Raw genomic sequence first — 27,450 nt, forward strand, 5'->3', positions numbered from 1 at the left:
ACATATATTAATTTTAATATTTATTTGTCAAAATTTTATGTATGTAATTTTAGGTTGCGCAACACCCGGCTAATCGCCTAGTATACTTATAAAGGAAGTATTTTTCATTTCACCACATTCATTTGAAACTACCATGATTTTCAATTTCTTTCTAATAATAATTATAAGTTGGTTAATAAGGTTAAATAAATATCAAACCTAAAGTGTAGTCATATATAAACTAAATTTCAATATTAAAATAATTTCTTTAGTTCTACTTATAAGATTACATTTTTTAGATTTTCACATATTTTAATTAATTTATTAGTATTAATATATTGTTTGATGTAAACCATTATCATTTTAAAGATACAATTTTGGTCAATTTGTATAAAATACTTAAATTATTAATTTAAATATAACATTACATGGTTAAACTAAATATAAATTTTAGCTTAACTTAACCAACCCAAAAGATATTTTTTAAATAGTTAAAAGTGATAAATTATAGTGTCTTTCTAATAATGATTATAAGTTGGTTAATAAGGTTAAATAAATTTCAAACCTAAAGTGTAATCATAAATAAACTAAATTTCAATTTTAAAAGAATATCATTACTTCTACTTATAAAGTTATGTCTTTAACTTTTAACATATTATACTTAATTTATTAGATATAAAATATTGTTGTATGTAAACCATTATCAGTTTAAAGCTACAACTTTTGAACAGTTTGGACAAAATACTTAAATTGTTAATTTAAATATAACATTACAGTGTCAACTTAAATATAAATTTCAGTTCCACTTAAATACCAAAGAATATTTTGTAAATAGTTAAAAGTGATAAATGCAAAAACTAAATTGTAATCTAAATATAACTAAAATATTTCCTAAAGCTATTTGTATAATCGTTAAAAGTTTTCAAATAAGTAGATTAAAATAACTTATAATAACAGCAGTTCAAAATAACTCTATATAAATGACTATATTGTTACCTTTAAAATCAAAAAACAATGTTTGGTGTTTTATATAATTATAATAATAGAAATTAAAACACTAAGCAAATAATTTTTTAAAAATTAATTAATAATAACAACAACCATATAAATAACATTAAACCATATATTATACTTAATTTTATTTATGTGTAATTGACGGGTAGAAATCATTCAAATGATTGAGATTATGTAGTTATAATAGATGTATATATTATCATATAATTAAAAATAATCAATATATTATATCAATTTAGTATACGAATTATTATATCAAATTTAACAACAACGTTCCTGTTATATTTAAAAAAAACATATATTTGTAAATATTTCAACTATATAGGTGTTTATGCTCAAAGCGCGAGCATTCGCCTCGTCTATATATATATATATATATATATATATATATATATATATATATATATATATATATATATAGTAAAAAATGAAACATTTTTCCTTTTACCATATTCAATTGAAACTCTCATGCATTTTTCCTTTCAGGTCATTTCAAACTTTCATGACTTTTCAATTTGTTCCTCATAATGATTATAAGCTGGTTATTAAGATTAAATAAATATCAAACCTAGAGTGTAATCATATATAAACTAAATTTTAATATTAAAAGAATATTTTTACTTCTACTTATAAAATTATGTTTTTTTAACTTTTAACATATTATACTTAATTTATTAGTTTTAAAATATTGTTGGGTGTAAACCATTATCATTTTAAAGTTACAACTTTTGAATAACTTATATAAAATACTTAAATTATAAATTTAAATATAACATTATAGGATCAACTTAAATATAAGTTTTTGTTTAAGTTAAATAACCCAAATAATATTTTGTAAATAGTTAAAAGTAATAAATCATAGTTTCTTTCTAATAATGTTTATAAGTTGGTTAATAAGGTTAAATAAATATTAAAGCTAAAGTGTGATCATAAATAAATTAAATTTCAATATCAAAATAACATCTTAATTCTACTTATATGTCTTTAACTTCTAACAAATTATAATTAATTTATTAGCTTTAATATGTTATTGTATGTAATCCATCATCAATTTAAAGCTACAATTTTTGAAGAGTTTGGACAAAATACTACAATTGTTAATTTAAATATAACATTATAGTGTCAACTTAAATATAAATTTCAATTTCACTTAAAAAACTCAATGAATACTTTGTGAATAGTTAAAAGCGATAAATTGTAATGCTAAATGCAAAAACTGAATTATAATCTCAATTTAAATAAAATATTTCCTAAAGATATTTATATAATCGTTAAAAGTTTTCAAATAAATAACTTAAAATAACTTATAATAACAATAGTTAAAAATAACTCAATATAAATGATTATATTGTTACTGTAAAAATCAAAAATAATGTTTAATGTTTTAAATAATTATAATTATAGAAATTAAAACGTTCAACATATAAAATTTAAAAAAGTAATTAACATTAACAACAACTATAAATAACATTAAATTATATGTTATATTTAATTTAATTTATGAGTAACTCGCAGGTAGACATCATTCAAATGGCTGAGATTATGCAGTTATAATACATTCATATATTATCGTATAATTCAAAATAATCAATATATTATATCAATTTAGTATACGAATTATTATATCATATTTAACAACAAAAATATTGTTATATTTAAAAAAAACATATGTTTATAAAGATCTCAACTATATAGGTGTTTCTACACAGCGCATGGACATTCGCCTAGTATATTGAGAAATGAAACATTTTTCCTTTCACCACATTCATTTGAAACGCATATGACTTTTCAATTTCTTTTTAATAATAATTATAAATTGGTTAATAAGGTAAATAAATATCAAACCTAATGTGTAATCATTTATAAAATAGATTTTAATATTAAAATAATATCTTTATTTATACTTATAAAGTTCTTTTTTTTAACATTTAACATATTATACTTAATTTATTAGTTTTAATATATTGTTGGATGTAAACCTTTATCATTTTAAAGATACAATTTTGGAACAATTTGTATAAAATACTTAAATTATTAATTTAAATTTAAAATTACAAGGTTAACTTAAATATATATTTTAGTTAACTTAAAAAATCCAAAAAATATTTTGTAAATAGTTAAAAGTGATAAATTATAGTGTATAATAATGATTATAAGTTGGTTATTAAGGTTAAATAAATATCAAACCTAAAGTGTAAACATAAATAAACTAAATTTCAATTTTAAAATAATATATTTACTTCTACTTATAAAGTTATGTCTTTAATTTTTCACATATTATACTTAATTTATTATATTTAAAATGTTGTTGTATGTAAACCATTATCAGTTTAAAGGTACAACTTTTGAATAGTTTTGACGAAATACTTAGATTGTTAATTTAAATATAACATTACATTGTCAGCTTAAATATAAATTTCAGTTCCACTTACAAAACCATAGAATATTTTCTACCTAATGCTTTCTTACAAATTCATCTCGAGAGTTAATGGTCATATCGAACGATTTCTCAATTATTTCAATACATTGTCATATTGACATAATTATGATCAAGATAAGAACTTACCCAGTGGAGAATGATGTTAATCTCATGTTCTTCACTACCTTATGATCAATGATTTGCCAAGACAATGCATTCTTATGATGGAGAAGATTAGCCGATCGATTAGGGTTCTTATGGTGTTGTTATGGAGAGAGAGATAAAAGTATCATTCCCTACAATATGATCGCTTATATCAAGTACATCTCTTGGGAAATCCATATTAGGTCCCTCATGTCTTTGTTATTATCAAGGTTGTAAAACTCACTCGACGGTAACTCGACGGTCAATTGGTGTTAAGAGATTAATTGGTCTTGAAGAATTTCCACATGGATTAATTGGGGACCATAGATTATTAATAAAAAAAAATTTAAATTGATCAAAGATTAATATATTTTAAGAAAAACAAGTATTTCAAAATTAAAAATAAGAAAATTTGTAATTTTAAAATTTGAAAATGCGAAAAAAGTTTAATTTTTTGAATTTTTTTTGGACTTTTTTGACTTTTGTTGACCGATTAATCCCGACAAACCCAATTAATCCCTAATTTCCGTCAAACACACTAATTCTAGTCGGTTGGAGAATGCCAAATGACTGATCCACGATTAATCCGGATTTTTGCAATCATCGTTGTTACAATTAATCTCATCAATTAATGTAAGACATAAATATTGGACCTAATTAGCCATTTAGGAAAACCTTAGGATACAAGTAATATTTATTTCTTATGAAACTAATTAATTACATTGGACCATAAATGGTCCAATGACATATAATTGGATTATTTTCCAACAATTCATTCTGGGAAAGCCTCGATGATCGATTGAAGAGTTGGAATCTTGATAATATTGTAACGACGAAACCCTCCTTCATTGAGTATTCTCTTCCATTCGCTTTCGTTACGTTCTCTTCCACCAGAAAAATGTGAAAAACATCACTAAATCATATGTTAGCTGTGTATCAACAAAAGGATCATCTCCTGTAGGATGATTGACAATCTCCGCGATAACGACTTTTCCAAATTCTTTGGGTATCGATTTCCGGCAATTTTTAAGGATTTTAATACAATCATCATCACTCCAATCATGCAAAATCCACTAAAATGCAAAGATAAATATCATTACTCATATCGTAGAATGGTTTATAAGAATGCTAGAATCAATGTATTTATAAAAATAGATTGATATCTCTTACCATTATCCTTTTTTTACGAGGGTCTCTCTCTCTCTCGATCGAGAGATATCTCTTACCATTATCCTTTTTTTGAGAGAGAGAGAGAGAGAGAGAGAGAGAGAGAGAGAGAGAGAGAGAGAGAGAGAGAGAGAGAGAGAGAGAGAGAGAGAGAGAGAGAGAGAGAGAGAGAGAGAGAGAGAGAGAGAGAGAGAGAGAGAGAGAGAGAGAGAGAGAGAGAGAGAGAGAGAGAGAGAGAGAGAGAGAGAGAGAGAGAGAGAGAGAGAGAGAGAGAGAGAGAGAGAGAGAGACTTAAACTAGAATTTTAATATCTAGAAGTTGTCATCAAAGAAACCAATATAACTTGATGAACAACAAAGCTTACCTTCATGAAGATCGTTTCTGCGGGAGGAATGGCCTCAAACATGTCCCCACCAATATGTGTAACTCCATCATATCTTGGTGCCATCGAAATAACATGCGGCAAATCGAAGTTGATCCCTTTCAGATGTGGATATGCCTTCACAATCTCAGATATCGCCACCCCAGTCCCACCGCCAACATCTACAACGCTTCCTTTCGTTCCAAGAAATCCAGTTTTGTAACTGGCCAAGATCGCATTTATTGTGATCTTAGCAGTGCATGCCATACCCTCGTTAAAAACCCTATTGAAATCCGAGTTCCTCGACGAAAAATCAAACATTTCTTCACCATGGATCATCTTAAACGCCGTACCACCTTCTGTGATCGACCGACTCAACACATGCAAAGGCAAAACCATAGATGGATCTGTTCGCATCATGACCATCGGTGCTAATGTCACATCAGCATCACATAACAACCACTTGGAACAATGGTTTAGCGAGTAAACATCTTCATTTCCCCCCTCTCCATCTCCAACTTGGAAAATCTTTCGATGGACCAAGAACCTCATTAGTCGTCGAAGCCCATCTAGGTTTATGGATGGAGAGGCAATACCATTGGCAATTTCAGACAACGTGATAGGGTGGCCATGGTTGTGAATTATGTCAGCAATACGAAGCTCGACACAACATCTTATAGCCATGCCGTCGAGAGCACCATATATGTAGCGCAATATCTGTGCCTGACCTGCCACCATTGAATCGGCGTCGCCGCCTACTTCGTCTTGAGTGTTCATCGCTCAAGATTTTAAATACGATTATGGATATTGGAAACATATACTTATAACCCAAAAAAGGCGTAAATGAAGACATGTGCATGGCCAGCTCCCCACCGCAAATTCCCATGTGTGTAATAACTAATAAACTATTAATAATTAAGGGTATCATATATATGGCATGTGATGTGGATCCACGTTGAGAAGATTGGGTACAGGTAAAAGCAAGAGGTAATCATTGTAGTGTTGAATAGTATATATATATATATATATATATATATATATATATATATATATATATATATATATATATATATATATATATATATATATATATATATATATATATATATATGGCATGTGATCCACATTGAGAATAGTGTTGATGAGTATTTCTAGGGATTTGATAACGTTAAAGAAATATATTTTTTTGGAACGGAAAGAATGCATTCAAATAAAAAGCCAGAATGGGGTGGACCAAATACAATGATACAATTGTAATGCAGCTAAGAAACAAAAGGGAACAAAGAACTATTTAGCGAACTATGACAGCCACTAGATAAAATAGAGGTTCAGCTACCACACCTCAGTACCAAACATTGCATGTTGACCAACTTTCAGGCCCTACATCCACCTTTGAAATTCTGGATAACGAGATTTGTATTGTAATTTCAAATCTGTCGACAATGTAGTACTATTGCACCAAAGAATCAAGAAATGTTGGTAGAGGTAAGCTAACTAAGTTGGAATCATTTATTTTGTGACTAGATGTAAGCTAACGTTAAAGAAATATCTAAGGGGATGGAATTTTAAATTTATTATCATAGCTTTTGAAAAAAAAAGGTAGATTCAATAATGGCCTTGTAGCTTAGAAACTAGTGGTGTGGTCCAATGCTTCGCATGGATCAAAATGGTTTTTTTTTTTTTTTTTTTTTTTATGATGCATTAAATTTAGATTTTATGAATAGGCCGGAAGTAAAAATCTAAAATTGTAATTGTCGTCCGCTAAACAGCTTACTTTATTGAATCCATGAAATCCAAAAATCAAAATTAGGTGTATTTAATGTGCCTATCTTTTTAAGAATTCTGGTGTGAGTTCACATGTGGAACCAAAACTGTTTTGTTTGACTGTTAAAGTTTGTTTTCTTAAATATTTTTAAACATCAGTTGTCTAGACAACATTTTGTTTAGATACGTTGCTTTGAATAATCAAATGTAAGTCCATTTGCAAAATAAGACACTAACGTTGCTTGATGAGGGTTTATGACCATTCCAGAATACATACGTCTCGATCACATTTATGGCTCTTTTGTTGATCACATTTATGAGAAACATCAAAACATAGATCAAAATAACTCCAAAAATGGAATGAATCGGTCAAACATACTGTCTGCTATGTATAATTAAAGACCTAAATGAAAGTAGAGATTTAAAATTTAAATCTTTTCGGATACATATATCTTTAATCTGATGAATTGACATAGTGGAGGCATTGGTAGGTCTTCTATGACTTTATCCTACGAAATTACATATGCACGACAAAACATATGCATAAAATCAATGAGATAAGAACCAACTCTTAAAGTTCATAAGACTTTTTTTTTGTAATGGTATAATACCTTCAACCGATGTCAACAACCCCAAAAATGATCCCTAACAATTTTATCAAAAAAATAAAAAATAATAATAATAATAAAATAAAAAAAAAAACAAAAAAAAAACTAGAAGAAAACAGGATTGTAGCCTTGCATAAGATTTATAAAAAGATTTATAAAGTATATTATTAGCATGAAGATTTATAAAACGACAAAATAGCTAAGTAGTCTTTCTTATATGTAATGAAATGGCAACGAACTTTATACATGGAGGTGTTGAATTTAACTAAAATATTTAGTTGGTCTTTGCAAATTGAGTGGTCAACCTTAACTTGAATCTTAGTTCCTTTTGATAAATTAATTCGACTCAATTTTACTGGGTTGACCAAATTAATAAATATGTTTTAAATATAAATTGCAATGTCATTGTGATTGATTCATCATACATATCATCCATTCTAAAAATAATAGTATAAAACATAATTTCAAGATAATAAATTATCGAAATTTTCTCATCACAATAACTAAATGGAGTTATAACTTATATGGAGGCATTGCCCCACCATAGGGAAAATTGAGATAATTGATAGTGGTTCGTGGATTAAACTCATTAAAGTGATTTTCAAAATCTTCATTCCATCCACACCACCCATCTAATCAATACTAATCAATACTAATGTTGTTCCATTACTTCTATTGCTTCCTTCATCTGTTTTATATATACTTTCAAATCTCTTTTACCATCGACCTTAGCATCAATTTATTTAAAAGACTTTAATGTTGCAAGTTATTTTTTCTAAGGGTGAAGGGAGTCCTTTCCTCCCAACCCATTTAACTCAATCCTGCCACATTAATTTTTTATTTTCTTTCTCTTCTATTTTTCTTAATCCACGACATATGAAAATACTATCTTTTTTAACTCACTCAACCCACTTTTCATATCATTATATTTTATTTAATGAAATTAGAAAATATAAATTAAAATAAAACATAACATTTTTCACTTTTTTTTGCTAATTTAAAACAAAAAAAAATCTAAAATAATATTAAAAATAACATTTAATTAAAAAACCATAATACAAATAAATAAAAAATACACGATAATTATAAAACACGATAATTAAAAAAAATACACTTAAAAAAAGAAAACATAATTTAAATCTTAAACGACAATTAAAATTAACTAGTTATTATCTAGAGTTGCAATGTAGACATGTTCAATGTGATCAGTAAGATCGGATCGATCAACTTCATTGGTGGTAACTTTCTCATACGAAATCCATTCTCAAGTTAAAGTTATGTTTTTAACAGGCTTAGATTCATAAAGTCCGTGTAAAAATCATAACTTTTTCATACGATACATTCTCAACTGTCTTTATATTGATGAATAGGTATTGATGACACTCTAATTTAGATTTGTTTTTCCTAACAATCAACCGATTTCTGTGACAACCGTCAAATTCGAGCCAAAGTCAAAATCAACAAGTCAAAGTCAAAGTCAAGTCAACAAGTCAAACCGGTCAAACTTATCTAATACTTGTGTGATTAAAAATTACTCTATGAAAATGTACATTAGTATGTCAAGAATTCAAGTGTCTCGAATATTTTATGTGTTTATCAATGTGAAACCCTAAGAAGGGAGTTAAACGCATCAAAACACAACTAAGGACCCTTTCGGGGACTTAAAATAATCATAAACGAAGTATAACGGGGTTCATGGACCTTGCATTGCGAGACTATACACTCATATTGATTAAAAATGAATCTCTCTCAACTTCTTATAGTCATCTGGGTCATCCCGACCCTTAACTTGGCCAAAAATCGCGCAAAATGGGAAGTTAAATTGACAAATAGCCATATATGGCCAAAGCTCCTATTAGGACCGAAGCCTCATTAGAACCGAAACTTAAGAACCGAACTACTAAGGGCCGAAATCGAAACTGTAGACGGGACCGAGCCTCTTGCGAACCAAAGCCAGTCAGAGCCGAAACCTCCCTCTCGCACCCGAAATAAACCGAGCTTCGGTTCATTTCGCTCCTCTCGCACCTTCGGGCCCGAGCCTCCACCTCTGGTTCCTTTTCCTACCTTCGGTCCCTCCTTGATCTTACTCTCGGTCCTCAACACCAAAGAACCGAACCTTCGCAGGTTCGCTCCTAATTCCCGGTTTTCGACTACTTTTGCCTCCTAAGCCCGTTTTTGACAGGGATTTTTCACCAAATTCATATTTTTACCATTTTAAACTCCCAAAACTCATATTTTATTTATTTCCCAAGGATTTATTAATTAAAAATCATTCTTCCATTTATAGAAATATCTAAGGATATTTTACCCCACAAGTGGGTCAAGTGTGCCCACTTGCCTCCATGTGTCACTTCCTCATTAACCTAACCTTATCCACATCACACAAACCAAGGCAAACATCCTTTCATCTTTGCAACTTGCTCCAGCTACATCTATATAAAGAAATCCTTGGAAGATCTCTTGATCTACTTTGATCATTTCCAAACTTTTACACTTTTCTTACCCCACAAGGTAGCTTAGTTTATCTCTACTTCTAGCCATTTTTTGGAAGTGTTCTTGAGTTATTAATTCACTTTTTGGTAAATATTTCATCTACACTCAAGTGTTATTCCATGTTTTCATAACATCCTTGAATCACCTACACACATTTTAACACCAAAATCGTTCTCAGGATCATCCAAACTTTCATGTGTTCTTCAAGTGTTCTTGACTTGATACTCCTCGTCTTCGACCTTTGTCACACCCCAAAACCTGAACGGCGGAAACGTTCGGGAGCAGAGGATGTCATTCGAAAGTTTATGCCATTCGAAAGTTTACGTTTGTTTTCCATAAAATCCGATATTTTCTTATGAGTGTATGAAATGAGTATGAGTGATTGTTGTATAAATCGTATGTATATGAACTAGGAAAATCCTACATTTTCCTAAAAGTGAAATGTAGGTTCAAATGACCAAGACCGTAACCCGTAACCAACTATGACATGCTCAAAAAGAATGATGTATAGTCTTATTATAAAACAAAACTATAAGAAGATTTGTATTTGAATGTGAAAAGAACTATATCTGTTACTTTTTCCATGAAAACGTAATACCATAATAATTGTCTATCCAGTGAGTTTTAATAATCATACTATCATAATTTGTTTGTAGCGACGTTCTTCAGGCGTCGAAATGAGATGACACTTGTCACCCCGGGGACTATAGCTAACAGTCAGGGCGCAGGATCATTAGTCCCGTATAGATCTATACACACTTGTCACGTTCCCCGGACGGGAGATTCTGGTTATAAACAAGACTTCTAGCGGTACCTTAAAAGGTATGTTGAAGATGAATGACTCACGAATTCTCAATTAAGTCCCGTATTAAAATGAATGCACTTTGTTTCTGAAATGATTATCCTTTTAAACGATATTAACAAAGGCATGATAATGATTTGTACGTTCTTGCATGTTCACGAATGTTATAGTAAAAAGGGTTACCCTTGATATGATGCAAACATATAAGTAAAACTTATAATATTTCAAATTATGTTTCATCCCAAGAGGGTAAAGTGGTGTAAGATGTTTGCATGTTAACATGATCCATATGATAGTTATAAAAACGACATGAAATGTATAAAAAAAGATTGATGTTTTGACATGGGATTGACTGTGTGCTGCCCCCCAGTAAAGTGTTCAAAAGCATTTAAAATTAGTTGAAAGTGTAGAAATGGGGGTGTGAACTCACCTGGTAGTTTGATGAATGTGAGACAAAAGTAGAGCAGAACTTCGACTGGAGAAAGATGATTTCTCGGGATTCTAGGTAATCTCGGGAGCGTAAAACTTCCTTCAGAACTTGAATATGAAAATTGGGGCTTCGAGATGGCTTTGAGGGGTTAAATGCATAGAATAAGCACGAGAAAGGGAAGAAGTGAGCAACTAATCTCGGAACACCCTTAAGTTCTATTTATAGGCCAACTTTTAGGGTCTCACGATGTGAGAATTGAGTTGCTCACGTCGTGAGGTCGACCCTTATCCTCTTCCATGGACTAGACGTCTGCTGACGGCTCTAGAGCCCATCAGTCACAGCTGTCTGAAAGCTTCGTTTTTCGTGCCTCGAACTTCAGAAATTCATATCTCTCGCATATGAGCTCCAATTTTTATGTTCTTTATATGAACGTGTAGGTGAGATTATGCTCTACAACTCTCGTTTAGACTTAATTGGCTAATTTTGACTTTATTTTTAATATTACATTTTTAACAGGTCGGGACAGGAAAAGTCCGTTAAAAATTCGTAACTCCTTCATCTGATGTCCATTTTTGTCAGAATTTTTAACGTCGTGCTACTATTGTTGAGATCTTCGATTCTCGTTTAGGTTGTGTTGGCTAAAAGTAGCTCGATCTCTATTTTGAGTTTTTAGTTGTCTACTGCTATGATTGAAACTTCGAAAAATCATAACTTCCTCATATGAAGTCAGATTTGGGCGTTCTTTTTATGTAAGCTTACAGTTTGATGATATCTACAGCTTTCATTTAGACACCTAAGGTTGAAAAGTATTTTGTTGAAATTTCTCGTATTCTGCTTAACAGTGTTTTACCGGATTTGCTACGGATCTTAAATTGGTCATAACTTCTTCGTTATAACTCAGATTTTAGTGTTTTTTATACTTTCGGAAACCTTATTACGACATATACCACCTAGTACACTCAACTGAGATTTTTGAACATTTCATTTTTGATGTTATTTTCATTAATTCACAAAAGGGATTACCTTATTTGACTTTTAGTCATTACATTGACCTGAAATATCGGGTTGTTACATCATCCTCCCAATAGAGGGAATTTCATCCCGAAATTTATTACAAAGCAAAAGTTTATGAACTAGGGAAAAGATGCGGGTACTTTTGTTGCATCAGATCTTCTCGCTCCCAAGAGAATTCAGGTCCTCGCTTAGCATTTCAGCGAACCTTCACTATTGGTATGCGACTCTGTTTAGTTCGTTTGATTTTCCTATCCATGATCTCGACGGGGTCCTCCAAAAAGTTAAGATTTTCATTCAGCTTGATTTCCTCGGGTGGAATTACAAGAGTTTCATCGAATAGACACCTCTTCAAGTTAGACACATGAAACACCAGATTTACTTTGTTAAGTTCGATTAGAAGTTGGAGTCTATAAGCTACTGGACCAATCCTTGAAGTAATTTCGAAGGGTCCAATGTACCTTTGTGACATCCCCAAAATCTCGGCCAGAAAAGACCGATTTTCATTTATGCTTTTAAATATTTTCAGAGTAAATCCTTTTGATTTGAAAGAGTTGCGGAATTTGTTCCCAAAACAAAACATGATAAAATAATATTTATCAAAGCATTTCATCAAGAGATGCATTTCATTATATAATCAAAACTCGGGATGTCATGTTCCGATACAGACCATAAAGCATAAACGATAAACATTACAAGTCATTCAACAAATATATACATATACAGACTTGTAAACAAAACAACAAGATGATCCATCCATCTTACGCCCTTGTGCCACTTCCTGTAATACAAATAAAACTGAGTGGGTCAGGCTTGGGAGCCTGGTGAGCATATAGGGTTTTCAACCCACGATAAATAAGTTATATTTAATTTCACCAACCAAACACTATCCCGATTACCCATTCCCGTTATCCTCACTTTACGTCCCTAAAACAACTATCTCAAGGGACCTAATCTAGGATTTTCATCGGGACGGACATCACTGCGAAGGGGTTTCCTCAACAATAGATATCCTAAAGGCAACCATGAGGGGGATAGAGTACACCGGTGAACACATCGTTCACAACACCTACAGGTTATGAACCTGCTAGCGTTCCATTGGACTGTCTAGAAAGAGTCCGTGGTCGTTATCCATACTCCGCTGAATAACTAGATCAACAACAACAACAACATCGAGGCCTCTCATCTGTTTATTACACACCAACTATCTACCCATGTTCTACCCAACATATTAGTAGATAAAATATATATTCTCATACGTAGTTTAAAGAAAACCTGTATAGCATGCTTTAATCAACACATATATCACATAACAGATGAGGCACACACACACATAACACATATCTCATAAAGAAATAAGCAGATCTATAAGATAGAAGAGAGTGAATACTCATTCGCACATAACACAACCAAATATATACACATAGCACGTATTTTTATATAAAATACTTCGTATTATTGTATTAGAAGAAATAACTACACACTCACTTGATCAGAAGACAATCCGACAACACTACGGCTTATAGAAGTAGTAATCCACAGCAGATCTGGAAGATCTCCTCGAAAATCGAACTTCTCGCGGGCAGAGCTTCGACTCGGGAACCGCGCTTCTCGGGATCTTCGGGATCTCGGGACTTGCCTCGGGGCTAGAGTATGATACCGGGACTTCGGGGTAGCTTTGGCACGAAAAACGATGCAAAAGACTAGAGAGAAGAGAAGAAAATGAACAAGAATTATGGCTGCCTTCGGATCCCCTTTTATAGAGGCTGGAGCCTCAGAGTACGCGGGGCGTACTGCGTTATGCGGGGCGTACTGCCCAAAACGTCATTGCTTACGTATCCGAAGTGCTCGAGTGCGAGTGTCGACATCCCTCGGAGTACGCGGGGCGTACCTCGGATCAGATCGGTGACTCCTTCGGATAATGCTTCCGAATTTTGATTTAAATTTAAATACAAAATGATTAATAAACTTCGGAAATTCATAACTTCTTCATACGAACTCCGTTTTCGACGTTCTTTATATCCACGGAAAGGTGAGACCATGCTCTACGACTTTCGTTTAGACTCCGTCGGCTAATTTTGACTTTACTTTTATTAATTATTTTTAATAGGCCGCGACAGAAACTTTCGTTATAAATTCATAACTTCTTCGTTTGACGTCCGTTCTCGCCTAACTTTTTTATCGCTTCGATACCAACAACGAGATCTTCGATTCTCATTTAGATTGCTTCGGCTAACAACTGCTCGATCTCAATTCGAGTATTTCAGGCTGTATACCGCTAAGTCGGAACTTCGATAAATCATAACTTCCTCATACGAAGTCAGATTTGGGCGTTCTATATATATTCGGAAACCTCGTTTCGACTACTACAACATTAACCCAAGATATTAAGTTTATTTTACACTTAAATTTTTGACGTTTATTTTTATTCTTAATTAATCAGACCACATAATTAAGCAATTAAGCACAAAACACATAATACTCAAATAATACATTCTTATTATTTCAAAACGGGTTACAAAGGTTAACCTAGACTATTATATTGCTAAATATGGCAAGCCCGGAAACACAGGCGTTACAATTCTCTCCACCTTAGAATGATTCCGTCCCCGGAATCACAAATCAACAAACAAATGCGGATAGCGACCCAACATGTCACTCTCCGTCTCCCAGGTGAGATTCGGCCCATTCGTGTGTTTCCATCGGACAAGCACTAACCCAACCATTTTGCGTCGCAACTTCTTAGTCTTTCGGTCAACAATTGCCTCTGGTTCTTCAATCAACCTTTTGTTCTCATCAATTGTCAATTCAGAAATTGGAATTATGTCGGGAACTTCTCCCGTGAACTTCCTCAAATAACACACATGAAAAGTGTGGTGAATTCCATTCAGTTCTTCGGGCAATTCGAGCTTGTAAGCTTGGTTCCCAATCCTCTGAAGAACTTTAAACGGTCCAATAAACCTTGGACTCAACTTTCCCCTTTTACCAAATCTTATAAGTCCCTTCCACGGCGAGACTTTAAGCAAAACCGAATCCCCAACCTCAAAAGTCATCGGTCTTCGCTTCTTGTCAGCATAGCTCTTTTGACGATCCTGAGCCGCTAACATTCTTTCCCTAATTATTTTCAACTTTTCAGCAATTTGATGAACCAACTCCGGTCCCATAAACTGCTTTTCCCCAGCCTCAAGCCAACAAGATGGCGTACGACACTTCTGTCCATACAAAGCTTGGTAAGGTGCCATCTTAATGCTCGAGTGGAAACTATTATTATAGGAAAATTCTACCAACGGTAAATGTTCATCCCAATTACCTAGGAATTCCAAGGTACATGCTCTCAGCATATCTTCAAGCGTTTGTATCGTTCGTTCGCTCTGACCATCAGTCTGCGGATGGTAAGCTGTACTTAAACACAACTTGGTACCCAATTCCTCTTGTAGACTTTTCCAAAACCTCGATGTGAAACGGCTATCACGATCCGAAACAATCGTTAACGGAACACCGTGAAGCCTCACAATTTCCTTCACGTAAGAATTCGCAAGCTTCTCCATAGACCATTTCTCCTTGGCCGCTATGAAATGCGCACTCTTAGTGAATCGATCAACGACCACCCAAATCATGTCGTGACCATTCTTTGTTCTGGGCAGTTTAGTGACAAAATCCATAACAATGTCTTCCCACTTGCCCATAGGCACAGACAAAGGTTCTAAACTCCCGTACGGTTTCTGATGTTGTGTCTTGACTCTCGCACAAGTCACACACTCGGCCACATACTTTGCAACATCAAGCTTCATCGTCGGCCACCAGTAGTAGGGTTTCAGGTCCCTATACATTTTAGTGCTACCCGGATGAATCGAGTACATGGTCTTGTGAGCTTCTTCCATCAGAAGATCTCTGACTCCTCCTGTCTTAGGTATCCAAATCCGATCTTGGAACACCTTCAGTCCATGACTGTTTACACCGAACACCAACGTTTTGCCCAAACGTTCCTCCTTTCTGTCATTCTTCTCAGAAGCTTCGCTCTGAGCTTTCTTTATACTTTCCAAAATAGTTGAGACAACTTCAATTCTCAACGCTCTTGGCCTTTTCCTTTCAGGATTGACTTTCCGACTGAGAGCATCAGCAACAACATTAGCTTTACCGGGGTGGTAAAGTATCTCGCAGTCATAGTCTTTAAGTAATTCTAGCCAGCGTCGTTGCCTCATATTCAATTCTTTCTGATTAAAGAGATATTGGAGACTCTTATGATCAGTGAAAAGTTTGCACTTCGTGCCATAGAGGTAATGCCTCCATATTTTCAGAGCGAAAACTACCGCTGCCAACTCCAAATCATGAGTCGGGTAGTTCTTTTCATGCTCTTTCAGCTGTCGAGACGCATATGCTATCACCTTTTCTCTTTGGGTCAAAACACAACCCAAACCAACATCAGACGCATCGCTATAGACAGCGAAGTCTTCAACTCCATCGGGTAGAGAAAGTATCGGTGCCTCGCATAGCTTCTTCTTTAGCTTCTCAAATGCTTCCTGATGCTTCTCACCCCAAGCATAAGTAGCTCCTTTGTGGGTCAAAGCTGACAATGGACTAGCGATCGAAGAAAAGCCTTAGATAAACCTTCGGTAATATCCGGCTAATCCTAAAAAGCTTCGAATCTCCGTGGGACTTTTCGGTTGTTCCCACTTCGTCACAGCTTCGATCTTCGCTGGATCAACCATTATCCCTTCTTGGTTGACCACGTGACCCAAGAATTGGACTTCACGAATCCAAAAATCACATTTGGAGAACTTAGCATACAGCTTCTCCTTCTTCAAGACTTCTAACACTTCTCGCAAGTGTCTGCCATGCTCCTCCTGGCTTTTCGAGTAAATCAGAATGTCGTCTATGAACACTATCACGGATTTATCAAGGAACGGGTTACAAACCCTATTCATCAAATCCATGAACGCTGTTGGAGCATTGGTTAGTCCAAACGACATAACCAAGAACTCGTAGTGTCCATATCTAGTTCTGAATGCAGTCTTCTCGATATCTTGCTCTCTTACTTTTAGCTGATGATATCCTGACCTAAGATCGATCTTCGAGAAATAGCTCGAACCTTGCAATTGATCGAACAGGTCATCAATCCTCGGCAACAGATATCTATTCTTTATTGTTGCCTTGTTCAGCTCTCTGTAATCGATGCACATTCTCATACTTCCATCTTTCTTCTTTACAAATAACACCGGAGCTCCCTAGGGCGATGAACTAGGTCTAATGAAACCGTTGTCCAATAACTCCTGAAGTTGCATCATTAGTTCCTTCATCTCCGTCGGTGCTAATCGATAAGGTGCTTTTGCAATTGGCGTTGTTCCTGGCAACAAGTCAATACGGAATTCCACTTGTCGATCAGGCGGTAATCCAGGAAGATCTTCGGGAAATACTTCCGGATAATTACACACCACTGGAATATTCTGCATCACCTTCTTTTCCTTCTTAGCATCAATCACGAATGCTAAATACGATGTACACCCCTTGGTCAAACATTTTCTGGCTTTCATCAATGAAATGATTCCAGAATCCACTCTGCGTTTATCTCCATACACCATAAACGAATCTTTCCCAGGCGGGTTTACTTTGACTATTTTCTTCTTGCATAAAATTTCGGCGTCGTTGGCGCTAAGCCAATCCATTCCCAATACGATGTCGAAACCATTAAGTTCGATAGGCAATAATTCCTCGTGGAACTTATTCCCATTCAGATCAATTAAGATGTTTTTCATGCGATAGCTAACAGGTACAAACTTGCCACTAGCAACTTCGACTAATAAGGCATTATCTAGTCTATCAACAGGCAAAGCTAGCTTTCTACCAAATTCATGCGATATAAAGGAGTAGTTGGCTCCAGAATCAAATAAAATTTGGGCAGGCAATTCGTTAACGAGAAAGGTACCTGACGCGACATCAGCTTCATCTTTAGCAGCTTCCAGTGTCATCTGGAATGCTCTCACCTTTGGCTTTGGCGGAATGTTGGGTCTAGCTGCATCCTTCTTCTTCGGGCAGTCCCTCGACATATGACCCTCCTCACCACAACCATAGCAAACTTTCTTTGTAAGGTTACACTCATTGGCATAGTGCCCTGGCTTTCCACACTTGTAGCATGTGTTCGCCACCTCACATTTTCCATGATGCTTCTTCTTACATTTGTCGCACCATTTCGCTTCACCTCCACCTCCCCTCGAACCAGACTTCGAGAACTTGTTTTTCTTGTTGGACCCTGAAGTTCCATCGAACTTCCTCTTTTCTCCAACATCTATTCTTTCCAGACCCTTTTCCTTCTGCTGGGCCTCCACATTCTTAGCTGCACGAACAGCCGTTTTCAGAGTGGTTGCCATTTTGACTGTCGGACCAAAGTCAGCAGGCAGTCCGTTAGCAAACCTCTCAATCTTGGAGAGTTCCGTTGGCACTAGGTACGGAAACAACTTCATCTTCTCAGTAAATGCAGTAGCATAGTCATGTATGCTCATCTTCCCCTTCTTTAAGTTTTGAAACTCATTGTTCAGATCAATCAGATCTATCTCCGAACAATATTGCACCCTTAACTGTTCCAAGAACTCCTCCCATGACATTTTCAGGGCTTCTCCTCATGGCATAGTATCTGCCAACAACTTCCACCAACTCAAGACTCCAGTCTTCAGTTGTCTAACTACAAATACAGTCTTCTACTTGTTGCTACAGTCACAACTTTCAAATACCATCTCCATTTCGGAGATCCAATCCATTATCTCAACAGGCTTTGGGCTCCCAGAAAGACTTGGCGGTTTGGCGCCCAAGAAGTTCTTGTACATACGCCCATCCTTGTTGTTTCTCCTTTCTGGATCGTTCCTTTGTTCCTCTTGAGTCCCAACTTGACTCACCATGCGACTATTGTTCCCTTCCTCCGATTGCTCGGGAATCAATTCCGGTTCCTCAATAGGTATGATAGGTTCATCCCTATTATTATGCAACATTTGTCGCATCTCCTCCCTTTGTTCGGCTAGCATAGCCCGAATCATGGCTTGCACTGCAGCCATTGTTATTGGTTCTGGTGCTGCTGCTACAACAGGTATCTGCTCAATCACTGGCGGTTGATTCATGTTTTCATCCGCATTTCCAACGCCACTCCTCGTTCTCACCATTTTTTTTTTGATCTACACACCGAATAAGGTGAAATTAGATCCTCATTCACGATAGATATTCAAATCATCCTTATTACTCCGAAACGTTTACATGCTAGTTCTAATACCGTAGACATACGCTTAGAATCCTACACACATAAGGTTTCCAGATCCGGTCGGCAACAGACCGTAGATCCGAACAATTAATATCATATATGGCAACATATAACATTTAGCACATAAAAGCATTTTAGGCAACTTTCCTAAAATAAACTAGTGCTCGTGTCTAAAATCCAACAGACACACATCTCAAAATTCCACTTAGCATTCTAAGTTTAAGTCTAGAAATCCTACAAACTCCTAGTTCGCTTAAACTAATGCTCTGATACCAACTGTGACATCTCCAAAATCTCGGCCAGAAAAGACCGATTTTCATTTATGCTTTTAAATATTTTCAGAGTAAATCCTTTTGATTTGAAAGAGTTGCGGAATTTGTTCCCAAAACAAAACATGATAAAATAATATTTATCAAAGCATTTCATCAAGAGATGCATTTCATTATATAATCAAAACTCGGGATGTCATGTTCCGATACAGACCATAAAGCATAAACGATAAACATTACAAGTCATTCAACAAATATATACATATACAGACTTGTAAACAAAACAACAAGATGATCCATCCATCTTACGCCCTTGTGCCACTTCCTGTAATACAAATAAAACTAAGTGGGTCAGGCTTGTGAGCCTGGTGAGCATATAGGGTTTTCAACCCACAATAAATAAGTTATATTTAATTTCACCAACCAAACACTATCCCGATTACCCATTCCCGTTATCCTCACTTTACGTCCCTAAAACAACTATCTCAAGGGACCTAATCTAGGATTTTCATCGGGACGGACATCACTGCGAAGGGGTTTCCTCAACAATAGATATCCTAAAGGCAACCATGAGGGGGATAGAGTACACCGGTGAACACATCGTTCACAACACCTACAGGTTATGAACCTGCTAGCGTTCCATTGGACTGTCTAGAAAGAGTCCGTGGTCGTTATCCATACTCCGCTGAATAACTAGATCAACAACAACAACAACATCGAGGCCTCTCATCTGTTTATTACACACCAACTATCTACCCATGTTCTACCCAACATATTAGTAGATAAAATATATATTCTCATACGTAGTTTAAAGAAAACCTGTATAGCATGCTTTAATCAACACATATATCACATAACAGATGAGGCACACACACACATAACACATATCTCATAAAGAAATAAGCAGATCTATAAGATAGAAGAGAGTGAATACTCATTCGCACATAACACAACCAAATATATACACATAGCACGTATTTTTATATAAAATACTTCGTATTATTGTATTAGAAGAAATAACTACACACTCACTTGATCAGAAGACGATCCGACAGCACTACGGCTTATAGAAGTAGTAATCCACAGCAGATCTGGAAGATCTCCTCGAAAATCGAACTTCTCGCGGGCAGAGCTTCGACTCGGGAACCGCGCTTCTCGGGATCTTCGGGATCTCGGGACTTGCCTCGGGGATAGAGTATGATACCGGGACTTCGGGGTAGCTTCGGCATGAAAAACGATGCAAAAGACTAGAGAGAAGAGAAGAAAATGAACAAGGATTATGGCTGCCTTCGGATCCCCTTTTATAGAGGCTGGAGCCTCGGAGTACGCTGGGCGTACTGCGTTACGCGGGGCGTACTGCCCTAAACGTCATTGCTTACGTATCCGAAGTGCTCGAGTGCGAGTGTCGACATCCCTCGGAGTACGCGGGGCGTACTCGAGTACGCGGGGCGTACCTCGGATCAGATCGGTGACTCCTTCGGATAATGCTTCCGAATTTTGATTTAAATTTAAATACAAAATGATTAATAAACTTCGGAAATTCATAACTTCTTCATACGAACTCCGTTTTCGACGTTCTTTATATCCACGGAAAGGTGAGACCATGCTCTACGACTTTCGTTTAGACTCCGTCGGCTAATTTTGACTTTATTTTTATTAATTATTTTTAATAGGCCGCGACAGAAACTTTCGTTATAAATTCATAACTTCTTCGTTTGACGTCCGTTGTCGCCTAACTTTTTTATCGCTTCGATACCAACAACGAGATCTTCGATTCTCATTTAGATTGCTTCGGCTAACAACCGCTCGATCTCAATTCGAGTATTTCAGGCTGTATACCGCTAAGTCGGAACTTCGATAAATCATAACTTCCTCATACGAAGTCAGATTTGGGCGTTCTATATATATTCGGAAACCTCGTTTCGACTACTACAACATTAACCCAAGATATTAATTTTATTTTACACTTAAATTTTTGACGCTTATTTTTATTCTTAATTAATCAGACCACATAATTAAGCAATTAAGCACAAAACACATAATACTCAAATAATACATTCTTATTATTTCAAAACGGGTTACAAAGGTTAACCTAGACTATTATATTGCTAAATATGGAAAGCCCGGAAACACAGGCGTTACAACCTTGGGTTTAGTTTTCCACACTTCCCGAAGTGTATCATGCCCTTCCAGGGTGAAACCTTCAGTAGAACGCGGTCACCAACCTGAAATTCCAAGGGTTTTCGTCTTTTGTCGGCATAGCTCTTTTGTCTATCTCGTGAGGCTTTCATTCGCTCTCGAATTTGAACCATCTTTTCAGTCGTTTCCCTTATGATTTCTGGACCAGTGAGAGTGCTATCAGGGACTAGACCTTTCGCCATCTGCGTGTCACCCACTTCCGCCCAACACAGAGGTGATCTGCACTTGCGGCCGTAAAGGGCTTCAAATGGATAAGTCTTGATGCTAGTGTGATAACTGTTGTTATAAGAGAAATCAACCAATGGCAAGTGGACGTCCCATGCTTTACCGAAGTCGATTACACATGCTCGCAACATGTCTTCTCAGGTTTGGATCGTTCTCTCACTTTGTCCGTCCGTTTGTGGGTGATAGGTTGTACTCATATCTAGCTTAGTACCTAAGGCTTTCTGTAGTGTTTGCCAGAACCTTGAGGTGAATCTACTGTCTCAGTCCGAGATGATAGATATCGACACTCCATGAAGTCGCATGATCTCTCGGATGTAGGTTCTTGATAGCTTGTCCATCTTATCATTCTCTTTGATTGACAAGAAGTGGGCAGATTTGATTAACCTGTCGACGATCACCCAAATGGTATCGTGACCGCCCGGTGTCTTAGGTAGTTTGGTTATGAAATCCGTGGAAATATGCTCCCACTTCCACTCAGGTATTTCAGGCTGATGGAGTAACCCTGAGGGCTTCTGATGTTCTACCTTGACTTTGGCACATGTCAAGCACTTGACCACATAGGCAACAATTTTTGCTTTCATGTTTGGCCACCAGTAGAGTTGCTTGAGATCCAGATACATTTTATATGAACCTGGGTGCACGGAGTATGGGGTCTTGTATGCTTCGTCCATAACCATTTCTCTAAACCCACCGAACGTCGGTGTCCAGATTCGGTTCATGAGGTAACGAACCCCGTCACTCTTGATCTCAAAATTCTTGTCCATCCCTCTAAGTGCTTCACCTGCCATGTTTTCGGGTTTCAAGGCTTCCATTTGAGCTTCCTTGATTTATGTTGACAGGTGTGAATGGATTGTCATGGTTAATGACTTCACTCGTCGACCAGAGTACTCCTTACAACTAAGGGCATCTGCCACTACATTGGCTTTTCCCGGATGATAACGAATCTCGCATTCGTAGTAGTTGAGTAGCTCAACCCAACATCTTTTCCTCACGTTGAGCTCATTCTGATCAAATATGTGTTGAAGGCTCTTGTGTTCTGTGAAGATGGTGCACTTCGTACCGTATAGGTAGTGCATCCAGATCTTTAGAGCGAACACCACTGCTCCAAGTTCTAATTCGTGAGTGGTGTAGTTGACCTCATGTGTTTTCATTTGTCGTGAGGCGTACGTAATAACCTTTCCTCGCTGCATTAGCATACAACCCAACCCTTGATTGGAAGCATTGCAATATACTACGAAGTCTTCTATCCCCTCTGGAAGGGACAAGATGGGTGCACTACACAGGGCTTTCTTTAAGGTCTGAAATGCGGTATCTTGTTTTTCTCCCCATTTGTAGGCTACACCCTTCTGAGTCAGGGAGGTAAGAGCTTTCGCAATGCTGGAGAAGTTTTCTATGAACCTACGGTAATAGCCAGCAAGGCCTAAGAATTGGCGAATCTCGGTTGGCGTTGTGGGCGCAGCCCCATTCTTGATAGCCTTGATCTTAGAAGGGCCCATGTGGATTCCTTCTTCGCTGACCACATGCCCTAGGAAGTCCACCTTCCTAATCCAGAATTCGCATTTTGAGAACTTTGTGTAAAGCTTCTTAGCTCGTAATGTTTCTAAGACTTGTCTCAGGTGTTGAACATGTTCTTCTCTACTCTTTGAGTAGATGAGTATGTCATCTATGAACACAATCACAAATTTGTCCAAGAAAGAATGACATACCCGATTCATTAAGTCCATGAACATGGCAGGGGCGTTGGCTAGTCCGAATTGCATCACTACAAATTCATAGTGACTGTATCTTGTTCGGAAAGCCGTCTTGGGAATATCACCTTCTAGGACTCGTAGCTGGTGATATCCCGATCTCAGATCGATCTTGGAAAAATAGTTTACTCCTTGGAGTTGGTTGAACAGATCGTCTATTCGTGGTAGGGGATACTGGTTCTTGATGGTAAGTTTGTTGAGTTCTCGGTAGTCGATGCACATTCTGAACGATCCGTCTTTCTTTTTCACAAACAGCACTGGTGCTCCCCAAGGTGAGAAGCTTGGTCGGATGAATCCTTTGCTGAGAAGTTTTTTCAGTTGACTGGATAGTTCTTGCATCTTTGTTTGGGCTAAGTGATACGGCGCTTTGGCTACAGGGGTGGCTCCAGGAATTAAGTTGATTTTGAATTCGACTTGCCTTGCAGGAGGTATTCCCAGAAGATCCTCAGGAAAGACATCGGTAAAGTCACAGATGTCAGGCACGCTCTTGATGTCTTCTACTCCTCGTTTCGCATCCACAATATATGCCAAGAATGCGTGGCATTTCTTGCGTAGATATTTTTGAGCCTTACTGCAAGAGACGATACGAAGAGGGGTGCTAGGTTTGTCGCCATAGATAACGAGGGCTTCGCCATTTGGCATATTTAGGCGAACGGCCTTATCGTAACATAAAATGTCCGCACGATGAGAACTTAGGCAATCCATGCCTATGATGACGTCAAAACTCTTTATTGAGACTGGCATGTGGTTGATTGGAAAGGATTTAATATTTAATGAGAGGGTACAATTTAAGTATATTTCCTTAGCGCTTTCTGTTTTCCCGTTAGCCATTTCTACTATAAAAGTTTCACTTAATGATTGAGGGATTTGTTTGAGTAGGTTTATAAAACTATGACTCACAAAAGTCCTCTCCGCTCCACTATCAAATAACATGCATGCATATGAGTTATCGAGGAGAAACGTACCCGTAACAATAGTGGGGTCTGCAATGGCTTCATCCTGGCCCATTGCGAATACTCGGCCACTTCAACCAATATTCCCATTGTTTTCTTTCTGACAGTCCCTTCGGAAGTGTCCCGTTGTTCCACACTCATAACAAGTACGTCCTACTCCCACATTTGCGGCTGGAGCGGCTGGTTGGGTTGGTTCCTTGCAGAAGTGGACAGTGTGTCCCTTCTGGTTGCACTTGGTGCAATGCATCTCACGGCAGGGTCCGTGGTGATGAAAGTTTCACCTATTGCACTTCGGCAGATTGCCGACGTACGTCTTTGTTGGTGCGGGGGTGGTAGGGACAGTAACAACGTGAGCTGTCACTAACTGTTGCCTCTTGGTTTTCTCTTGCGGGGCTTTCCCCTTTCTCTTGTTCCAGGGTTTCCTTCGGTCCTCTACCTCCTTCGGTGGTTCAACAGCAGCCGTGATAGTACCCTGTTTAACCCAGTGATCGATTAGTCGTTGAGCCAAGCGCTTCGCGCTGTTGAATGTGACTGGGTTGGAAGCCAAAACATGCCCTTGAATCTGGGGTGACAACCCCCAGATGTATCTTTCCACTTTCTTCGGCTTCTGGTTGACCATTCCCGGGCATAGGGCTGACAAATCACTGAACTTGGCCGTATAGGTGACTAGGTCAGAACCAACCATTTTCAAGTTCCATAGTTTCTGCTCCAGTTTTTGAATCTCGCCCCTTAGGCAGTATTCTTCTAACAGTAGGACCTTCAAGTCCTCCCAGCTCATGGCGTTGGCGACTGGAAGGGATACGGATTTCACATGGCCCTTCCACCATGTGAGGGCTTGGTCTGTGAAGGTACAAGCAGCAAACTTGACCTTGCTTGTTTCTTGGCATGAACAGATTTCAAAGACCGTCTCAGTCTTTTCAAACCATTGCATTAGTGTAATGACTCCTTCAGTGTCGTTGAACATTTTCAACTTGGCGTTCGAGAATTCTTTGTAGGTGCATTGCCTAACAAGACCATGACCAGTGCCATGGTTCTGATGATTGGTACTACTCCCGCTCCCTCGGCTCCATTAGAGTTTATTTGGGATAGCGCAGCTGCTACTGCTACTGTGATGGCAACCTGTACCATAGCGGGATCGTAAGTTGGGAGTGGTGGTGGCGGTGTTGGTGTTGCATTTCACCGTGTTGACCTACGAGGAGGCATCGTGTTGTCAAAGAAATAATGAAAGACAATAAGTCTCAAATGATTGAAAGTTGTGTGTTAATGAGTTAGCTATTTTCAACATTTCATGAATTAGTTTCGTCCTAAACAAGGTTTTCGTGTTTGATTCATAATAAGAGTTTATAGATAAACTTATGAATTCGAGTGGTATGTAAGGAATTAACACACAAAAGAAGTACTTCATTATATTAAACATATATTGGGTTACATTCTGGAGTCAGGAAAATTTTGACCTTTCTAAAGGTCTCCGATTACCAAAGTTAGAGAAAGGTAAGAATTTTACCCGAGATCCTGTTCTATAACAAAATTTTGGGAGTCGGGCAAGGACTACTTGCGAGACGGGTTGCGCTTGGAGCTATATTCCGTGTCTGATTACTTGGTTCCCATTAAGCGCCTTTCAAAGGTGGCTTGCTGCTTCCTCATTTCTCTTACCTCGGCGAGGGTTGTATTCATTTGATCATGGAGTTTGTCGGTGTGGAGTTAGGCATTTTCTTGTAATCTGTCAAGGTGATGAATGTCGGCAGCGCTACCTTGTACCGCTTTCCTAAATAGGAAGTTGGCTGAAGATGTTTACATGAGTCAGCCAGAGGATTTTGTCATTGCAAAGTACCCTAATAGACTGTTTAAGCGTGAGAAGTCCATTTATGGATTAAAAAAAGCATCTCGCAGATGGAATCTTTGTTTCGATGAGAAAGTCTAATAGTTTGGCTTTTTGAGAAGCGAGGATGAGTCATGTGTATATGTCAAAGCTAGTGGAAGTATAGTTAGCTTTCTGGTATTGTATATGGATGACATACTACTCATAGGAAAAAACATTCCAACCTTGCAGGAGGTTAAGTCCTAGCTTGGAATGTGTTTCGCTACGAAGGACCTTGGGGAAGCTTCTTACGTTCTAGGGATAAGGATATTGAGAAATAGGAATAAAAGACTAACAGGACTTAGTCAAAGTACCTAATTGGACAAAGTGTTAAAAAGTTTCTACAAGGAGAACTCCAAGAAAGGAGAATTACCTATCCCGAGCAATATCAAACTGAGTAAGACTCAGATTTGATTAACGAGATACCCTAAGAACTGGACCTCTCGTAACCATAAATCACACTTGGAGAATTTGGCGTAAAGCCTCTCCGATCTCAAAATTTCGAGAATCTCTCTCAAATGCTCCTCATGTTGCTCTCTGGATCTCAAGTACACCAATATATCGTCGATGAACACGATCACCGATCGATCCAACATCGTCCTGCACACCCGGTTCATGAGATCCATGAACGCTGTCGGTGCATTGGTGAGCCCAAAAGGCATCACCACGAACTCGTAATGCCCATAACGAGTCCTGAACGCCGTCTTCTGGATATCCTCATTGCGCACTCTCATCTGATGATATCCAGACCTCAAGTCAATCT

At 36.9% G+C, this 27,450-nt stretch overlaps 1 pseudogene across 1 annotated transcript; it reads right to left on the reverse strand.

The window, feature by feature from the left end:
• Positions 1-4,108: 4,108 nt before the first annotated feature.
• On the reverse strand, positions 4,109-5,890 carry LOC145070639 (desmethylxanthohumol 6'-O-methyltransferase-like; annotated as a pseudogene). Its single transcript, XR_013690021.1, has 2 exons — positions 5,088-5,890; positions 4,109-4,629 (listed from the first exon to the last, which is right to left on the reverse strand). The product of XR_013690021.1 is annotated as a desmethylxanthohumol 6'-O-methyltransferase-like (transcript).
• Positions 5,891-27,450: the final 21,560 nt, after the last annotated feature.

The sequence above is a fragment of the Lactuca serriola genome, chromosome 8 (genome assembly GCF_051521515.1).
Source record: "Lactuca serriola cultivar US96UC23 chromosome 8, Lser_US96UC23_V15, whole genome shotgun sequence".
Taxonomy (NCBI): Eukaryota; Viridiplantae; Streptophyta; class Magnoliopsida; order Asterales; family Asteraceae; genus Lactuca; species Lactuca serriola.